A 21,646-nucleotide genomic window follows, 5' to 3' on the forward strand; every position below is an offset into this window, starting at 1 on the left:
AATGAATAACAAATAAATTTCTCAAACGTCTAAATCAAAATTCTCTAAAATAATTAAGAAAATCAAAACTGAAATGAAATAGCAAGTATGGAATTGAAAAGATCAAGCCAGTTGAATGGAGATGAAGATTCGAAATGGTGGAGGAGGCTGAGCTGCAGTGGCAATTGGACCCCTTAAGGAGTTCTTCAATCTGCTTGAGTGTGAGTGAATGATCCAGTGGAAATTGTGTAGCTGCGTGAATGATTGATAAAATTAATTGGCAGTTGATAAAATTAGAGCAGAAATTCATGCTTTTAATCAATTAAAATCACAATTTTGATTTATTCATTTTTCCATATAAAACCAATGATAAAGTAATGAAAGAATTAATATATATTGGTTCCAAAAGCATTAAAAATGCAATAATTCAACTCAATCACACCCCCCAACTAGCATTTTGCTAATCCTTGAGCAAAATAGTGAAAATTAATTGAGATGAATATTGCATAAAGATCGAAATTCAAACAAAAACAATCAAACACAATTCTGAATTCTCACAAAAGTGACACGTTACTACTCAACCCCCAAGGGTTATACCCACCAAGACTATCTTAACAATCTTTCACATAGAATTAAGGCAAATGTCTCAGAACTCAAATGTGTGTGGAGCTAGATCAGTTGTGTGTTCCTTATTACTAGCCATGATTTGCTATAGGATTTTTCAACCTTAAGATTAATCATTGCTGATTCTAACTACCTCAAAGCCCAAGGGTCTAGCAGTTTTCACGCCAGCTCTGTTTTTAAAGGTTGGACACTCAATCTCCAAAGTCTTGGGTAACTGTTTCTAACCCTTTTTACTTAGGAAAGTTCACTAAGTTGCCTTTATTCTTTTTCTCTCTTTTTTTTTTCTTTTTTTTTTTCTTTTCATTCTAATCTTTTCAAATCCTTTTCCCTTTTTTTTTCTTTGTTTTCTTTTTTTTTTTGTCTTCTCTTTTTTTTTTTCTTTTTGGCATGGCTCGGTAGTCCTGCAGTTTACTTCTCTAGTGTTAAATCAATGAATGGTAAATAAAGAACACTACAAGCGTAAGCATGTGCAAAATGTCCTTCAAAATTTGCCTTTCGTTCTACAAAAATTTTATCAAGTTTCATCTCAATAAGCATAACATCCCGGTGTTTCAAGCCACATATCAACAAAATATGACGCATCAAAAATCATGCTCTATGTTTAAGCTTGAAAATAAATCTTCACAAATGATCCCGCTCAACTACTCCACCAAGATGCTCAAATTTCACAAATCTTTTTTTCTTTTTTTTAAACTGTGCACACATGTTACCCCCCAACTAGTGAGAGACATAGTCCTCAATGAGTCGAACGAAAGAAAAGAAAGTGCACAGAACTAAGCAAGCAAAACAAACAATCAACATGAAATATAAAATCAAAGCAAAAAAACAAATAAAAACAAAGCAAGTAAAGAAAACTGTAAAGAAAGAGAAACAAATCAAAACACTTCCCTGGGGTCTTGCACAAGCAAGATCTCTTCATGTGGATCAAAGACCTTCAGAAATAACTTTAGACGTTGTCCGTTGACAGTGAAGCTATTACCATTCTTCGGATTGACAATGTCTACCGCACCATGAGGATGAACGGTCTTTACAATGTACGGCCCACTCCATGGGGATTTCAACTTTCCAGGAAAAATGTGCAAGCGAGAGTTGTAAAGAACAACTTCCTGGCCAAGTGTGAAATGCTTTGGATGAATTTTCTGATCATGCAGAATTTTCATGCGTTCCTTTGCAATCTGAGCGTTGTCATAAGCATTTCGACGAGCTTCATCCAATTCATTGATCTGCAATTTTCTCAACCCTGAAGCTTCATCAAGTGACATGTTAACATGTTTTATGGCCCAAAGAGCTCGATGCTGAATATCAACAGGTAAATGACAAGCTTTACCATAAACTAATCGATAAGGAGACATCCCTAGATTTGTTTTAAAAGCTGTCCTATAAGCCCACAAAGCATCAAGAAGTTTAACCGACTAATCTTTCCTATTAGGCTTGATGGTTTTCTCTAAAATAATTTTTATCTCTCTGTTTGCCAATTCAGCTTGCCCATTTGTTTGAGGGTGATAAGGGGTAGAAACTCTGTGTGTAATACCATATTTCTTCACAAGTGTAGAAAATGGTTTGTTGCAAAAATGAGAACCCCCATCACTTATAATAACTTTTGGCATGCCAAAACGAGCAAACAAAGATTGCAAAAATTTCAGGAGAACATGATGGTCATTTGTTTTGCAAGCAATGGCCTCCACCCATTTTGAAACATAATCCACAGCTAAAAGAATATATGTGTTTCCAAAAGAAACCGAAAAAGGTCCTATGAAGTCTATTCCCCAACAATCAAAAATTTCTAAAGTCAGAATAGGGGAAAGAGGCATCATGTCTCTTTTGCTAATGGATCCCAATTTTTGACAAGGCTCACAAGCCTTGCTAAAATTATAAGCATCTTTAAACATGGAAGGCCAGTAAAAACTGCTTTGCAAAATTTTTGAAACTGTTTTCTTTGCTGAAAAATGACCACCACATGCACCCATATGACAAAATCTCAAAACAGAAGAAAACTCATCATCAGGAATGCATCTTCGAATCAATTGGTCCGAACAATATTTAAAAAGATATGGATCATCAAAATAAAAGTGTCGTACCTCAGAGAGAAACCGACGCTTATCTTGGGTGGACCATTCAGAAGGCATTCTCTCAGTCACCAGATAATTGACTATGTCAGCATACCAGGGAGCTCTATCAACCACAAACAGCTGCTCATCCGGGAAACTATCATCAAGAGGAAGGCTGACATTTGAAGAAGGAGATGATGACAATCTAGAGAGGTGGTCAGCCACCACGTTTTCAACTCCTTTCTTGTCCTTAATGTTGATGTTGAACTCTTGAAGTAATAGAATCCAACGAATCAAGCATGGCTTTGCATCTTTCTTAGCCAACAAATACTTAAGAGCAGAGTGGTCAGTGAAAATAGTAACAGGAGAACCAAGAATATAAGTCCGAAATTTATCAAGTGCAAAAACCACTGCAAGTAATTCTTTTTCAGTAGTGGTATAATTTTTCTGGGCATCATTCAAGGTCCTACTAGCATAATAAATCACAAATGGCCTATTATCCACCCGCTGCCCCAAAACAGCTCCTAAGGCATAGTCACTAGCATCTGTCATAATCTCAAAGGGATGGTCCCACTGCGGAGGTTGTACAATAGGTGCAGTGGTAAGCGATTTCTTAAGGGTATCAAAAGATTTTTGGCACTCATCAGTCCAAACAAATTCAATATCATTTTGTAAAAGAGTGCACAAAGGTTTTGCAATAGAACTAAACCCTTGAATAAACAGCCTATAAAAGCCAGCATGACCAAGAAAAGAACGAATATCCCTAACTGTCCTAGGAATAGGAAGTTTAGATATTAATTCAATCTTTGCCTTGTCAACCTTTATACCCTCAGAAGAAACAATATGCCCCAATACAATGCCCTGAGTGACCATAAATTGGCATTTCTCCCAATTAAGTAAAAGATTTTTTTCCTCACATCTCTGGAGAATACGTGCCAAATTATGCAAACAACTCTCAAAGGATTTTCCAAAAATAGAGAAATCATCCATGAATATTTCACAAATGTCATCAATCATATCAGAAAAAATACTCATCATGCATCTCTGAAAAGTAGCTGGAGCATTACACAAACCAAAAGGCATTCTAGTAAAAGCAAAAGTGCCAAAAGGACAGGTGAAAGTGGTTTTCTCCTGATCCTCAGGTGCTACAGCAATTTGATAATAACCAGAATAGCCATCCAAGAAACAATAATATGCATTACTAGCTACTCTTTCCAAAATTTGATCCAAGAATGGTAAAGGAAAATGATCCTTCCTACTGGCTGAGTTAAGTTTTCTATAGTCAATGCACATTCTCCAGCCATTAACCATTCTAGTTGGAATCAACTCATTTTTATCATTTTTTATGACAGTCAAACCAGATTTCTTTGGTACCACTTGAGTTGGACTTACCCACTTACTGTCTGAGATGGGATAAATGATACACACTGCGAGTAGCTTAAGCACCTCCTCTTTCACAACTTCCTTCATGGTAGGATTGAGCCTACGTTGAGCATCACGAACTGGTCTAGCATCGTCTTCAAGATGGATTCTTTGGGTACATACAGCGGCATCAATGCCTTTGATGTCAGCTATTGTCCAACCAATTGCGCCTCGATGCTTCCTTAATACTTCAATCAACTGGGCTTCATCCTTCTGATTTAGCTTTGAGGAAATCACCACCGAAAAAGTGCCTTCTTCAGGACCAAGGAACACATACTTTAAATCTTGAGGAAGTGGTTTCAGTTCCAACTGGGGAACTTCTTCCTCTGAAGATTTAAGCATGTCTGGTGGTGGTAGAGCTTCAAATTGGGGTTTCCATCTTGCTCCCGCAAATTGTACTTCAAGTGGTAAAGATGAATCTGCAAAACAATCAAAAAAATCAAAGTCATCTTCATTGATATGATCAATTTTCTCATCAAGTAAAAATTCATGTGTCTAAAAAATATAATCATCATCAGAGAATGGAGAAGTTGAGCAAATAAAATCTGTTGGTGTCAAACTCTCCACAGCATTCAGATCGCTTGTGTCATCAAAATGTGCTGGCATCTTGCAAGCGTTGAAAATGTTCAACTCAAGTGCCATGTTCCCAAAGGTAAGCTTCAAAACTCCACTTCTGCAATTGATCAATGCATTTGATGTAGCTAGAAATGGTCTTCCTAGGATGACAGGAGCTTGATAAATACTAGAGACCGGCTGCTGCATGTCAAGAACCACAAAATCCACTGGGTAGTAGAATTTGTCCACCTGGACCAACACGTCCTCTACAATACCCCTCGGTACCTTAACTGATCTGTCAGCCAGCTGTAGCATGATGGAGGTCTTTTTCAGCTCACCTAATCCCAACTGCTCATATACTGAGAACGGCAGCAAGTTCACGCTACTCCCCAAATCAAGTAAAGCTCTCCCAATGCGTGATTCACCAATCATAATGGAAATGTTAGGAGAGCCAGGATCTCCAAACTTCTAAGGAGTCTCACTCAATATCAATGCACTAACTTGCTCCGTTAGGAAAGCTTTCTTCTTCACATTCAGCTTCCTCTTCACTGTGCACAAGTCCTTCAAAAATTTTGCATATGAAGGCACTTGTTGTATGGCATCCAAGAGTGGAATATTGATCTTCACTTGCTTGAAAATCTCTTGGATCTCTGTGTGATACTTGTTCTTTTGGCCAGCTGCCAATCTCTGAGGATAGGGAACCACAGGTTGGTATCCCTTACTAGTCTCAACATCTGCACTCACAGGCTTCTTCAGCTCTGGTCTCACTACCTCTGGTTCTTTCTCAACTTCATCGGTCTCTGTTACATCTTCAGGTGTAGGACCAACTACCTGTGTGTCTATAGGCATCTCTGGTTGGGGAACTTCCTTCCCACTTCTCAAACTAAGAACTGCCTTTGCTGTCTCAATAACATCCCCTGAGACATTATGCACTTGCTGTTGTTGCTGCCTATACACTTGAGGATTAGGCTGAGGCTGTGCTGGAAATTTCCCTTTCTCTAGGGTGCTCAAGGTTGTGCTCATCTTATTAATAGTGCCTCGCAACTCATTTATGGCCTGAGTGTTCTAATTATTTGTGGTGGCCTGAATCTGCATGAATTGCTGAAGTGTATTGGCCATCTGAGCCATACTGTCATCTAGAGTCTTCTTTGCAGATGATGAAGGCTGAGAACTCTGTGCAGCTACTTGAGGCTGAAATCCATGAGGAGCTACATAAGGATAGCTCTGAGGATTCTGATATGGTGGATACTGGTGCTGAGGAGCACCCTGATTAAATGGCTGCTGCTGAGGTGGTGGGGACCTACTAGGCTGATCATTTCTCCATGAGAAATTTGGGTGATTCCTCCACCCCGGATTATATGTGTTGGAGAAAGGCTGATTCTGTGCTCTATTAACCCAGTTAGCTGATTGCATCTGCTCAGACCCACCTTCTTGAAATACTGGCATAATCAGGCAGTCTTGGGTCTTATGGGTTGAATCAGCACATATAGAACATGCCTCTACTACTTTCACAGCCTTCACTTTTTCCATTTTCATTACCTCTAGTCTTCTAGTCAATGCAGCTATTCGGGCTTGAACATCGGTGTCTTCTTTAAGCTCATATCTGCCCCCTCCAGAAATAGCCCTCAGTGGCTGTGCTGCTAATGGAACTCGATCAGTACGAGTGTTCCACTGTTGTGCACTCTCAGCAAGGTAGTCAAAAAATGATAGTGCTTCATCAGGTTCCTTGCTGAAGAACTCCCCATTGCACATTGTCTAAACAAACTGCTTGCATTCTGGAGTGAGACCAGTGTAAAAGTAGCTCACCAACCTCCAAGATTCAAAACCATGATGTGGACAGATGTTCATCAAATCCTTAAATTTTTCCCAACTAGCCTGAAAGGTCTCATCAGGTCTCTGACTGAACTGACTAATTTGCTCTTGCAAAAACTGAGTTCTCTGAAAAGGAAAAATTTTTTGTAAGAATTCACGCTGCATATCAGACCAACTAGAAATAGAATTAGGCCTCAAAGAATTAAACCAAATCTTCGCTTTATCCTTTAAAGAGAAAGGAAACAAACGAAGTCTAATAAATTCATCAGTAACAGCCCTAGTGATAAAAGTGGTGCAAGCCAACTCAAAGTCTGTCAAATGCTGGTAAGGGCTCTCAGAATCCATCCCGTGGAACTGAGGTATCACTGATATCATGCCATACTTAATAGAGAAATTAGATGCATTTTCAGGTAAAACTATGCATGATGGTGTAGTAGTGCGAGTGGGTTGCAAATAATCCTTGAGAGTGCGTGGTGCAGGTGCATCCATGTTTACTGGTTCAATTTCAATTTCCTCACCTGACTCACTCACAGAAAAGACAGAAGAGCTATCTATCTCCAAACTGTGTATACTACTCTCAACACTCGATGTGACTCTATGCAACCTATTTGAACTGTCCCTCACCCATGACATGAAACATCAGTGTAAAGAGCATAACAAAAAAATAACGAGTTTAAATTTAAGCTAAAATACTTTCCTCGGCAACGGCGCCAAAAACTTGACTCACTCAAAAATGAGTAGCACTAAAGCTATCCCAAGTGCAGGAGGATGTCGTATAATAATTAGGAATAAATTCCTTGATCGTCTCCTCAGGGAAAGTTACTTAGAAATCAAACTCGTTGAAAAATGTGAAAAACTTCACAAAGAGAAAATAAAATGATGGTATGTGCAATGGATGGGAGAGGACACTAGTCTTGGACTAGATTCATATTTTTGGATTTTGATTATCGGATCGGAATGTAAATGACTAATGGATTAAACTCAGAAATTGATAAAACTAAATTAAGAATTAAACTAAATTAGGAAGTAATTGACAAAACATGCACTGATATTGAAAAGCCCCAAAATCAATGTTCTAGGGTTCATCATTATGTTCAAATCACAAATTCTCAAATTAAACCACCGTAATTGCAATCACTACTAAAATGAAAGTTTAACGAAATGATAAAAATAAATAACATGAATTGAATGAATAACAAATAAATTTCTCAAACGTCTAAATCAAAATTCTCTAAAATAATTAAGAAAATCAAAACTGAAATGAAATAGCAAGTATGGAATTGAAAAGATCAAGCCAGTTGAATGGAGATGAAGATTCGAAGTGGTGGAGGAGGCTGAGCTGCAGTGGCAATTGGACCCCTCAAGGAGTTCTTCAATCTGCTGCAGTGTGAGTGAATGATCCAGTGGAAATTGTGTGGCTGCGTGAATGATCGATTGAATGAATCTTCCTCTTCGAATTTGAACGAAAATCAAAGGAAAAATGAATTCTAAGTGTTTCTCTACTCAAAAACCTAGTTTTCCATCCCCCAGAGTCGTGGCTCTAGAGTGAAAAATTGCTTTTATATGGTCTCACGGCGGAAAACCTAAAATCTGTCAAAATACGATGTTCGCTCGAGCGGGGTGTCGAGCGCGCGTCGAGCGTTTGACTCTACCTGATTTCGCTCGAGTGGCCAATGTCTCCGCTCGAGCGATCTTTGTTTTTCAGCAACCCGCTCGAGCGGCCTGTCGAGCGAACATCGAGCGTTTGACTCTGCCTGAATTCGCTCGAGCGGCCAAATGCCTCCGCTCGAGCGATCTCTTTTCCCGCATCTCGCTCGAGCCCCCTGTCGAGCGGAAGTCGAGCGTTTGAATCTGCCTGGCTTCGCTCGAGCGGCCAGAAGCCACCGCTCGAGCGAAATGTACCATAACCCAGATTAATTGGCAGTTGATAAAATTAGAGCAGAAATTCATGCTTTTAATCAATTAAAATCACAATTTTGATTTATTCATTTTTCCATATAAAACCAATGATAAAGTAATGAAAGAATTAATATATATTGGTTCCAAAAGCATTAAAAATGCAATAATTCAACTCAATCAGCTGAGCCCGAGGATGCGGCTCCACCGGGTTGCTGATGTTATGTTTTGTATTTGGTTTAAAAATTATATTTGTGTCTTGTAATATTTATCTATGTATGTTTTGAATAGGTTTGTATTACACAAGAAAAATTCTGGTACTTAGTTATTGACTTGCTTTTCGCTGCGTATTTCTTGTGCACATTCGTCGCTTTTTCACACACTTGGCACACGTCGATAGGGTGATGACCAGTGATGTCATCATCCGGACGTCTCGATTTTCCCGTGTTCTTGTGTGGGGATTTGGGGGCGTCACAAAATGAATTACAGTGTATGTATACATGTTACCATATATGCCATGCCATGCCATGTTATCACATATTTTTCTGTTACACAGAATTTATTCTCTCATGAGTTATTCATCTATTACACCAGATATTTTGTCACATATTACTATACAGTGCACATACATCATGTTAAGTATGTTGTATGTTATGTGTGATACCGTGTTATGAAATATTGTCTGTTACATATTTATGTCATGTTACAAAATGTTTCTATCTCAAGTTAGTCATGTCTTTCGAGTTATGTTCAAGTCACATTATGTTACGTTAGAGCTTCTATCCTTTCATATTCTAGTCACGTTTCATCTTGAGTACAATGTGTATATTTCAAGAATAGTCAAGTCAAGTTATTCATGTCAATCATGACCCTGGGTGCTAGGATGGAGTAATATCCTAGTGAAACTCCTTTGTTCACGTTGGAGTGTTTACATAGGTGTGAAATTCCCTGAGTTGACGAAATATTATCAATGGGTAGCGGGTGGGGACCTAACTAGCTGGTCACCGGAGCGCGTCAGCACTAATGCCGATAGAGCCACATTCAGTTTTGTGGGGTTCACAATGAGTGTGGCACACGAAGTATGGGGTCATAGAAATTGTGGCGCATACATCATGTGAGACACGTAGAATACATGGAGCCACAATAATTGTGGAATATGTATTAATTCACTCACAGCTGGTCCAAATACATGTGCTGTGATGTGGTAATCGGCAGGGACACATGGCTCTAGGGGACCCATGTAGCACCCAAGAAGTTGAGTTTAAGGGGTTAAAGAATAAGTTTCAGATCAAGTTCAAGTTAAGTCAAGTTTCAAAGCAAGTCCATGTTAAGTCAAGTTTTAGAGCAAGTTCATGTTAAGTCAAGTTTCAAGTCAAGTTCATGTGAAGTCAAGTTCAGTTCACATTTCAGTTTAAGTTATATCAGTTATGCTATGTTGTATGTCAAGTTGCACTATGATTACTTATAAATTTGACTATGCATTCATGCTTTTACTGCTATGCATGCATCATTAACCTATGTGGAGGTTTTTTGTTAACTTGTTAAGATTTGTAATCAAATGTTACTGAGGTAGTCCCAACTACCATTCTCTATGAATGATAGTTCTTGTGACAGGACCTGAAGGAGAATCGAGAGCTGACCAACTGGACACAGTCGACTAACCGATGGTGCGACGTCAATGTTTATATAATAGTTAACTTAAATTACTACTTGTACTATGAAGTTGCATCTCTAGTACTCTTTTGGATCATAGCCATTTTGGACTAGTGTTTTGATCTTAGTTGTTCAATGGGTCTTTATGTATGAAGTATGTTTTAAGTATTTGGGATATTTTTAGTTTGGTGTAGAGTATATTGCTAAAGAAAAAATTTATATGCTGCAAATATTGTATAATGCTACATGCATGTTGGGAACAACTCCTACGGGTTTGGGCTGGGCCATTTCAGACTATCTAGAATATGTAGAATCAGCCTGATGTTGGGCTTGGGCTAGCTTCTGTGGGCCTCAGGTTCCTGAGAAAAGTCCCCCCCAAGAATAGAAGTTCTTTACTTAACATGTTTCATAGTTGAATCATATTGACCATAGTCGTGGCATGGGTGGATTTAACATGAAATCATAGCCATATCATAGAAATCTAAAGCATACAATATCACAATAGCTGAAAACTTCAATATAAACGACATATCAACACAACAACAAGCAAAACTGAAACATAAGCATGTGATTCATGTCATTTTCATCATGGATTTGAAACATATGACATCTTCTCATGACATTATACAAGTTGAAGCAATAGATTCATCCAAGCAAAGATATAAAATAACTTTCAAAGATGAGAGCAACATAAAAGATTTACACAAGCATATACATATGTTAACCAAACTAGGTTGAGTGTATACTTACAAACTTTTCCTTGCTTACAAAGAGTATAATCTTCATGCACTGAAATAGAAGCATACTTAACATTAGAGAGATCCTTAATTGAAACATAAACTTGTAAAAATCTAAACTTATATAGGAAAGGTTTCATTTTAATCCCCCCCAACTCTAAAACATTGAACATTATGTTCTAAACCTTCAAAGTCGCCTTCCAATACTGAATTTCTCCAAGCTTAACCACTTCATTTATTATCCTTCCTAGACCCATTTTCGACCTCAAAATATGTTTCCTCAATCATCTTACCTTTGAAAATACATAATTAGTGGAAACCTAAAATCATTCATTGCACTAGGCCTAATGTCATACTTGAAATCACCTTACCTGAAATGAAGCACTCAATCTAGCTCTAGGACAAAACTCCAAAGTGTGCTCATCCTTTTGATTCACTCAACATACGACCAAATCAAAGAGAGATCACCATCCAAAATGTGTTTGGTCATCAAACCTTAAGAACCAAGACTTTATTTAAGGTATCTTGCTTCCTTTGCACTTTTAACCCATAGAACATCAAAGCATCAACTATTTGTAAACATGGTTATGATCAAAATCAGATCCTAGGATATCAACTTCACATAAACCGACATGCATTTTGACAGTTTTGAACTTGTAAAATTCTTACATCTATTTCCTCATAGATCAAAACCAAGCAAATCATTTTCAAGCTTATTCTAAATCCTCAAGCATCACATTATCTATAAAACTCCGATCATGCGGAGGTCGATCTAAAATCCATATTTAATCATAAAGATACTAACCATGACATATATTATTGACTTTAAATGGCATTATAAACCCTAATATCTCAAGTTTCATACAAGAACTTCATCCAACCAACAACATTATTTCAAGCTTATACAAGATCTATATACAGCATGGAAATGATAAAAAAATCCAAGCTTAAACTCATCTAACAACACCAAATGCCTTTTTGTCATCTGAAACCCATGGCTATCAAAGATACCATAAATCGCTTCTTTGTTTTTAGAGCAAGCTTCTACTAGAACACTAACACAACCTTACAACACGTATTAAGAAAATATATGGAGGAAGATTACTCACCAAGTTGAAAATCTTGAAGACAAGGCTTGCTTTGCACTATTCTAACCAACAGCTCTTGGTTTTCACCATTATAGTGTGTTAAGATCTTGATTCAAATGTAGTGTAGCTATAGCTTTGGGTGTGTACGTGAATAGAGAGGGAAATAAGAGAAGAGTGTGATTTTCATGTAAACCCTCAAATTAGAAGATAAATTGGTGTTTTTATACTAAAAATAGACCAAAATTTTTCTTCTTGCTTCGACTTTATTGCCAAGCGGATGACCTTAGATTTTGACTATTGCATGTTGTACAAGTGGCATATGGCAGGTCTGCATGTTGCACAAGTGGCGTAGCTAGTGCATGTGGGACAAGTTGTGAGATCCCTAATTTTGAGCATTTATTACTATTATTTTTCATTTTATTATTGGCACGTTTATTTCAGTTTATTATTATTATTATTGTTTTGGTTTTTTTATTAGTTGTTAAGGTTGTGATGTATTTTTTTTTTAGTGTATCTTTTGTTTATTTTATTTGGTCTTTTTGAATTGGGCTTTGGTGTTTGGGTGTGTTTTATTTCTGTTGGGCTGAAGGTGTATGCATGTGAGGGCCCAGCCCATGTGTTGTGAAGGGGAGTCCAGCCTCCTGCTCTGAACGGTGCCATTTGGGTGATGCTAAGAAACCCTTAGGGTTTTTTCATCTTTTCTTCCCTCCCCTTTTGTGCGCTGCAACCCTCCTTATTTCCCTTCTCTCCTTTTCTTTTTTCCTATTCTTCTTCCTCCTGCTGCAGAACCCATGACTTCCCTCCCCTGCATCACTACTTCTCACGACCTACCCAGCCTCGCCATGCATGCATCAAATATGGATCATCCACCCCTGCCTACACCACCTCCCACACTCCCCAAGTTGCGAGGTCTACACCCTAATTTTCCCCCCACCCCTCTACGAAACCGAGGCTTTTTCAGTATGGTTGCTGCTCACTGCGGTTGCGAGCTCCTCGTCATGCTCACAAGCCAATGACTTAGCCACCTTCTCTTGGCCACGCGACCATCCCCGACCCACCACACTCCCTTTTCGGTCATCCCTAACCCCTCAAATCCACCAACTCGAAAGCTGTAGCCCATCCAAATCCACCAACCCGTGGATTGAAGCACACTCGATCTTCCAGAATGCCTAACTGTGTAGTAAGTAATCCTTCGATGCAACCCTTGGGTTTTGAAAAACATTTTCACCACTAAAGTTTTTCTGCAGTTTGGTTGGTTTGAGTTTGGCCTTGGGCCCCTGCAGCATTGGGAAATTAAACCGTGGTTGTGGTTGGTTTTTGGGACAAAAACGGAGGATGGGAATATCGTATGTAGTTTGGTTGTGATCTATGAAAACTGGATAGTTGTGACTTGCTGTGGTTTTGTATAATTGCCCATTGAGTGATCTGCCATGTCATTCAATATACTGTTTGCATGCATCCGTGTATTTACCTCTATTAATATTTGTCTTGATTATTTAACTGTGTTGTGTTTTCCCATGTTGTATGAACTTGAAATTGGGTCATATGTGGGGGTTATAACATGTGGGTATGTGTATCTCACAACCCCAAGCTGGGATGAGAAATTATCTCGGTGGAGCTCCTTTGGTCACTTGGGAGCATGTAAAATTGAGTGACGTCCCATGGGTTGTCATCGAGAGACAACGAGCTTGGACAAGATGGTAACGCTCTTGTGCCGACTCTGTGGTCCCTTTGCAGGTGGGGGGTTTGATCACTTACGCATCAGGTGCAGAGTTGGGCATCGCTTGTTATGAAGTCACACGCACGGTCGTTACCCATAGTGTGACGAAGGGAGCCAAAGTGTGCGAATGGTCCCTAGGGGAGATCATGATGCATACCTTAATCAAATAATTACTGGAAATGTGATTTTTGGCATGTGTGGTTAAAATGTGTCTTTTCAAAAAAAGGGGTGAAAAAGGATCTTTGCTTTCCTTCGCTGATATGACTGTTAATTATTTTGGTTGTATGAATGTGTGTTTTAAACTCTTGGTTGTTGCTTGTTTGATTACTTGCTGAGATTTCATAATCTCATTGTGGTACTCTTACCTACTATTCCATCTTATGGAACCGTAGACTTTGACCCAGATGAAGATTATGAATTGAGGGACTAGCTCCACCTAAGGAATGATTGCATTGGAGCTTGTGTTGTTATTTGTTGTAGGATTTGTTTCCCCCTTTTATTTATTTTATCGGATGACTATATAACCTCTTGGAGGGTAATTGTTTTGTTGTTCCATTTTTAACATTTCTGGTACTTAGCTTGACTACCATTTACATCTTGCTGTTGCAATTATTATTGGTGCACACTTTTTGCATGTTGCACACACTAAGCACTTAGCAATGTGGTGCGTGACTCGTGTGGTCATCATCCTGGTGTCACGACTCCCATCAAATCACACATGGGGTCGAGGGCACCACACAAGTGGCACTTGTTGATGCATGTAGGACAAGTGGCGCCTTTGTTGATACAAGTGGGACAAGTGGCACTTGCTAATGCATGTGGGATAAGTGATATGGTTTCTTGTTAAAATTCAACTAAGAGGCTCCTTGGTAGGTTCCTTCATATGGTCAAGATTCAATGTATTTCTAGGGCAAAATTGTCATTTGATAAATCCTAACCCTAGCTCTGAGCCTTGTAGAATTGTGCATGCTTGGCAAGTGGCAAGTAGCGTGTAGGATATGGGTGCGTGTTCCCCATACATCCTTCAATCCTTCCTGTAACAACTTGCTCCTTCTTTCTTTTATAGTTACGAGTCTCATTCTACATGTCGAACCTCAATGGCATGTCTTGAAAGATACCAAGTAGATTTTAAAGCAAGTCCAGTATTTTAAAGCTTAATATTTTAAATGTCATGGAAAAAATTATATGTGATATTTCCAGTGTTATCAGACTAAACTTGGTTTTAAATAACACAATTATATTATTTTTGAAGAGCTCCAAAAATATTATAATCTTGAAGAATTATTTAAATTAAATGAATTTAGTCATTTAAAAATATTACGAGATTTAAAATATGTTGAAAACTCTAAATTAATTTAAATGGTTTTATTCTCTTCAAGTGATTAACAAGACTTCATCATTTTAATCAATGATGAAGGAATATTATTTTATGAACTTTAGTTTATAAAATAATATTCTATCTTAATTCCTCTCAGTGTTTTAAATTAAATAAATGCGTACGCATTTTCAAATCAGTATTTAAATTCACCGTTAGATCGTATTGTAGATTCCAAGATGAAGGGCTTGGATTATATACCCAAGCCCTTAGCTTTTTCCCTTCACTTTTTCCTTTCCTCTCTCTCTCTCTCTCTCTCTCTCTCTCTCTCTCTCTCTCTCTCTCTCTCTCTCTCTCTCTCTCTCTCTCTCCTCTCCCCTTCTCCAGCTTGACGGTAGGCCTTCCCTTCTCATGGCCATGCTTCACATCTCTCCAGCCCAAGCCACCTCTGCCACCAACATGTTCCCCTCATGCTAGCAAGTCTAGCCCTACCAAAAACTCTCTCTCTTCTCCTCCCTCCAACCAAAATGGGTTTCAAAGCCCATTTCTCCTCCTTAAGCTGCCATGCATGGCTAGCTGGGCCACCAAACATCTCCACCGGAACCACAAGCTCATGGGCTCCACCTTCATGGCCTCCTTTCCTTGCAACTCTCTCCCTCTCCGTTGCACCACCACACACACGCACGAAACTCATACGGGTTCTCCACCCACGCCGCCGTACACGGCTACCCAGGCCACCATATAGCCACCCATGGCCTCCCCTGACCACCACGACCTCCACTAGCTATTCCAGTGCCCAGCCAAGCCCTCTACCTCTCCCACACCCTCTCACTCTCTAATTGGTTTCCTCACCCATTTGGCTTAGATCCACCACCCTCCAGCCACCGTGCTGCCACCACCTCACCACTAAAACTTCATCGCACCTCCTTCAAGCCTTCTATGGCCAGCCATCAACCGCCAAGCCTCCCTGTCCATTTCCATGCCATGACACCACCGCCCAAACCCCCTCCACAAACCACCATGCCTCCACCACGTGCCATCTCGGCACCACAATGAGGCCACCACTCTAGGACCATGACCAAAGCTTTCCCAATCAGAGTCGCACCCGTAGCCATCTCTAGTAGCCCAAACGGCCACTGTATGCTGTTTAACCGCCACGTATGACTCTACTGACACCTTTGATTGTGATGGGTAGCAAGCAACGCAAAGGTTATCCCGTCGATGGTATAACCCTCTATCCCTCATTATTTATATTAATTGTTAGTTGGTTGATTGGATTATAGACTATGTTGTTGGTATTGTGAAGTTCGCTGTGATGTGTGGCTGTGTAGTGAAGTGTTGGGTGTAATTGTGTAGTGTTGTGGACTATGCTGTGAAGTATAGATGTGAGGTGTGTGCTGTAGTTGTGGTGTAGTGTGAAGAGAGTACATATGGCGTGTGCTCCATGTCATGCAACGATGCACCGTATGGTGTGCACTGTGGTAATACGTGATGTAACGAAGGGAGTACACATGGTGTGTACTCCATGTGGTGTAGTGATGCACCGTATGGCATGTCACAAAGAAAAGGATGGTTGCATTGTAGAGGACTGTAGAGCATGTTGTGTAGCGCTAGGAACTGTGTAATGTCGTCCCAAAATAGCTGTGATGTGGCCTACAGTCCGAGGTGATAGGTGTCGCCTTGTAGTTGACTTATGGCTTAGAGTATGTGTGAAGTGATGGGATAGTGTAAAAGTAGCATAGTGAAAGCATGACAGGTGTTGATTACGCTCAAAGAATAACGCGGTAGTTGTAGTACATATTTGGGGTGTCGATTCCACAGGGAGACAAATTAAAAGAATAGCAAAAAGAATAAAAAAACTAAAGAAAAATATTAAATAAGTAATGGAGAACAAAGATTAATTTTAAATGTAAATTAAAGCGAAGCAAAATGATTAACGGAAAAAGTACTCAAATTTGACGAACAGTAGAGCGTCGGGAACTCTTGCACAAATATGGTATTTTAATTATTCTTAATTCATTGGATAACTCAATTGGGAACTCAATTCTCGAAATTTCCAATCAGAAGGTATATATTTATAAACCAAAATTAAATTAAATGTAACCCTTTGAAAAATCATTCACCACTTTTAAAATATGTAAATTACTATCCTTATTGAGAAAATCTAACGACGACAATATACTAAGGGAGCGATATTGCAGCAAAGAACTAAATCAATATAGATAAATAATTTATTCAAATATAATCAAAGAACTAATCCATTCAATAGAAAAAATAAGACTGAATCCATAAACAGAATAAATTCTATGATTATTAGGAGAAGAAAACATCAACGATGAATTGAGAATAATAAAACAAAAGAGTTTTAGTAATCGAAGATCAAATATATATAAATTAAAAATAAATTAAAAATACCATCTAATCTGCAAGTTCATCCATAGCCCTACTTGAGAATTTAGTTACCCATAAATATACTGAACAACAAAAATCTCTAGAGAAAACTGAAGCGAACGATGGCCATGAAGTGATTTTCTACTCTCTTCAAATCTGCCTCTAGTGCCTCTCCTCCTCTCCTATTTCATGCTAATGATATGCTTATATCGGGTAGGAAATAAACCCTATTGTCCTCTTAATTTCTGCATAAAGCAAATCACCTAAATTTTAACACTCATATTGGCAGCCACGTATGCCCTTCAAGATTTCGAATTTGGAAATTCTTATTAGAGACAAAGTTATAGTCCTTTAAGATAGATTTCTAATGCATCAAGAATCGTATTAATCCGATATGTGAGTAAAAAATTACAGTCAAAAGACTAAAGTATATCTAAACTGTTTCCTAGCAAATTTCGGACTTGGACTTCTTGTGGTTTCATTTTTTGATTTTCTTTTTCTTTTTCCTTTCTTCCAAATTGCTCTCAAACCCCATGAATGTCCTCATTTGAATTTTACTGGGCTTGACTTACTCTTTTATAAACTCTAAAACTAAACATAAAAAACTGCTTAGGAGTATCCCAACGTAAATAGAAACTCAATTTAAGAATACACATTAATTCCTATAATTTCTATTCACATTTTAGCATTTTAATCTAATAATAGGGTATTTAAAGTGCACTTTTGCACACTCATCACACCCCCCAACTTCCTCATTGCTAGTCCTTAGCAATTTTCATGTCAAAACGACAAAAGAGACCAAAGAAAATCACACACGAAGGCCACCAAGTCACACTTTCCAGATTCACATATCAAAACAATCTAAGGAATCCAATAACCCATCAAGATCAATCCACTTATAGCAATTCACATAATGTGTCTGTGTTCTCCAAGCCATAATCATCTTACCACTAACCTTGACAAATGCAACATCAAGAATGTCTCAAGCAAAAGGTTCAACTCCATAACTCACGGGTATAATAATGTTTCATGTAAGGGCTCTCTTTATGGAGTTGACAATGGATGTACACACACTCTCATGAAAAATTATGCAATTATGTACAAGCAACAAGCAAACATTGATCTTATGATAGGAATACTAACAAACGAGACTTCCACCAATCTTTCCAACAGCTTACTTAGGATCAGAATGGTCAACATAAAAGGTTGTAACGTGGCTATATGAAAAAAGGATAAAAAGGGATTTTAAAACTTCTAAGTACATACAAAGGAAATTTTATTAAATATCTCAATAGATCACACTTCTCACTTGAGGTACTCTCCAACTTTTTAGATCATCAAATTATAATGCTTTTCCTTATTCTTCCTCTTCTCTCTCTCTCTCTTTTTTTTTTTTTTTTTTTTTTTTTTTTTTTTTTTTAACAATTTGATGGACAAACACATGCCACTTTGGTATTCTTTCCATTTCTACTAAACCTTGATTTTTTTTTTTTGAAGCTCACTCAGTTGAAAACTTTGCAACTTGTACTCTTTTCTTTTTCTTTTTTTAATTGACAATGATAAAACAAAAGAAGCAAAATACAAATTCCACACTTAGTATACACTTGGAAGTAAAAAGGGTAAGAAAATTAGTGTATAGGTTATACTCCAATGTGGAGAGGCATGGATGATATGGGCATATGAAAAGAAAAAGCTACATGTGTTTATTGGCTCAAAGTTGGCTACTAGGGGTCTATGATGGAAAGGGATAGCTTGAAAGGCTCAAATGTTAATCCTAAGTTGACTTTCGTCATATTCCAAGTATATCCACCATCGTACCACGAACCATGTAATGATATTCTCAAAAGAAGTGCCTAATTCAACAGATCAATAAACGCTTATCACAATTTACTACATTTGTAGACTCTCAATCTTCTCCAAAACTCACATGAATACTTAAGCAAAAGAGTTTTTTAGCTATATGTGTCAAACCACCATCTTACCACAAAGCTTGGATGAGTGCATTAAGGGTTCTATGAATGTTTAGCAAAAATGATTATGGTGGGTTTGGTGAATTCACGAAGATGGCTATGAATGAGAATGAGTACACATGTAAAAATGATGCACGTGTGATGCAAATAAAAAAAAATTGAGACATGAAAATATGCCACGGAATTCCAACAAGCATTATAAATACTGAATTTGCACCACCACCCCCCAACTTAAATAAAACATTGTCCTCAATGTTTAAGAACTAAAATTGAATGGGGAGTAACTAAAAATGGTAGAATACACCTGATAAGTGACTTGGGTAGCTCGCTAAGAACCAAAGATGGTAACTTGAACTGACAGAATAAAACTAACCTACAAACAAAGACAAAGAAAACAATAGTAAACAAAAAGAAAAAGAAAGAAAATAAGAGAAATAAAAATAAATCAAAGCAAAAATAAATAAATAAAGAAACACATACCTGGGTGGTGTGGTCAAGGTTGATAGACTGGATCCACAAGTGGAATGTCTTCCACTTCCAGAAGTTGCCTACCAATTAATACTTTAAGGTGTTGACCATTTACTTTAAAGATCTGACCATCCTTAGGATCTTCTATTTTTACCGCCCCGTTTTCAAAAAGATTTTTCACTACAAATGGGTTAGTCCACCTAAACTGAAGTTTTCCTTGGTGCTTGTGAAATCCAAAATCATATAAGTTATATTCGGTTATTAGATTCAAACCTCTTCCTAAGAATATTTTTATCATGAAACGTCTTCATTTTAACTTAGGCGGATGTTTCAATTTAACTCTTGGTGCTTTCATACTTACATGAATATGTTTTCCACCTTTCTTAGTCAACTCCTCAAATTTCTGTTGCCAAGCCTGTGTGCCATAATCCTGAGTTTCATAAAAAATAGCACAAATATCAATAACATCAGATGAATCATCAATAGTATCAAACTCATAATTCACAAGGGAATATTGAAGGGGATCAAAATCATGAGTTGTGTGAACTCCCTTGTCTATGAGTGCGTCAATCATGTACGTTTGGTGGCACTCGTCATCTATTGGCTATTTCTCAATATGGAAAATGTTAACCTCCATGGTCATGTTTCCAAAAGATAGTTTCATCAACCCATTTCTACAATTTATAAGTGCATTAGCCATAACAAGGAAAGGTCTACCTAATATGAGAAGAACCTTAGAGTTAGACATAACAATTGATTGAGTGTCCAAAATTAAGAAATCAACAAGATAATAAAACTTGTCAATTTGGATCAAAACATCCTCAACTATCCCTCTCGGTTTCTTAACTGAACAATCAGCCAATTGAAGCACAACAGAAGTAGGCTTAATTTCACCCAAACCAAGTTGCAAATAAATGGAATAAGGCATCAAATTAACACTAGCTCCTAAATCTAGCAAGGCTTGTCCAAACTCATGATTCCCAATACTTGGTAGAATCGTTGGACAACCAGGATCCTTGTACTTAGGAGGAATTCGCTGCTCAATCAGAGCACTAACTTGCTCTGTCAGAAATGTTGTCTTCTTAACATGGTGCTTCCTTTTAACTGTACACAAATCTTTAAGAACTTTTGCATAAGTGGGAACTTGTTTAATAACATGCAAAAGAGGAAGGTTAATCTTTACCTGCCTAAGGTTCTCCAAGATTTCATTACTAGAATCCAAAGTTTGCATACCAGATTTTAAAGCTTGAGGAAATGGTACCTTAACTGGACTCTTGATTACCTTGGCTTCCTTGGGGAACTTGATACTATCAATGCTTTGTTCCTCTTCAACATCCTCTCGCTTATCAGTTGTTAGGATGTGTAAGAACTTGCCACTTTTTATCACAATGGCATTGACCTCTTTCATATTTTTTTGTGCCATAGGTTAACCTTTGGGCGCAGATTGAGCTTAAGCCAGGCTCATTCACACTCAAGGAGCTCATTATCTTGGATATATGACTCTTTATCTCTTTGTTTTCTACAACACGCATAATCAAAGATTCAAACTTTTGATCAGTTTTACTTTGTGCCTCAATAAAAGCATGTAAAGTATCTTCTAAGGGGCTCCTAGAAGATGAAGGTGCAGGATATGATCTAGGGGGTTGTGTAGGCTACTGGTTTTTAGATTTTCAACTAAAATTGGAGTGATTACGCCACCCAGGATTGTAGGTATCAGAGAAAGGTTCAACAGGCTTCATGTAAATACCTAAGGCATTACATTGTTCCTCATACATCCCTCTCATCTCAGCAAATGTGGGAGACTCTTGGGCAAGATGATCTACCTTGCCACACACAAAACATGGTCCAAAAGACTTTGCATGATTAGCCACGTGTGTTGGCTTTAAGTCCTTAGTCTTTAAAACTTCTAACTCCCTAGTGAGCATCTCAACCTTAGCCTTTAGGTTATCCTCTTCCCCAAGATGGTGA

At 38.1% G+C, this 21,646-nt stretch overlaps 1 pseudogene; it reads right to left on the bottom strand.

Moving 5' to 3' along the window:
* The window catches only part of LOC122296757, a 142,310-nt pseudogene that overhangs the window by 111,598 nt on the left and 9,066 nt on the right, over nt 1-21,646 (bottom strand).

This window comes from Carya illinoinensis, chromosome 15 (genome assembly GCF_018687715.1).
Source record: "Carya illinoinensis cultivar Pawnee chromosome 15, C.illinoinensisPawnee_v1, whole genome shotgun sequence".
Lineage (NCBI taxonomy): Eukaryota > Viridiplantae > Streptophyta > Magnoliopsida > Fagales > Juglandaceae > Carya > Carya illinoinensis.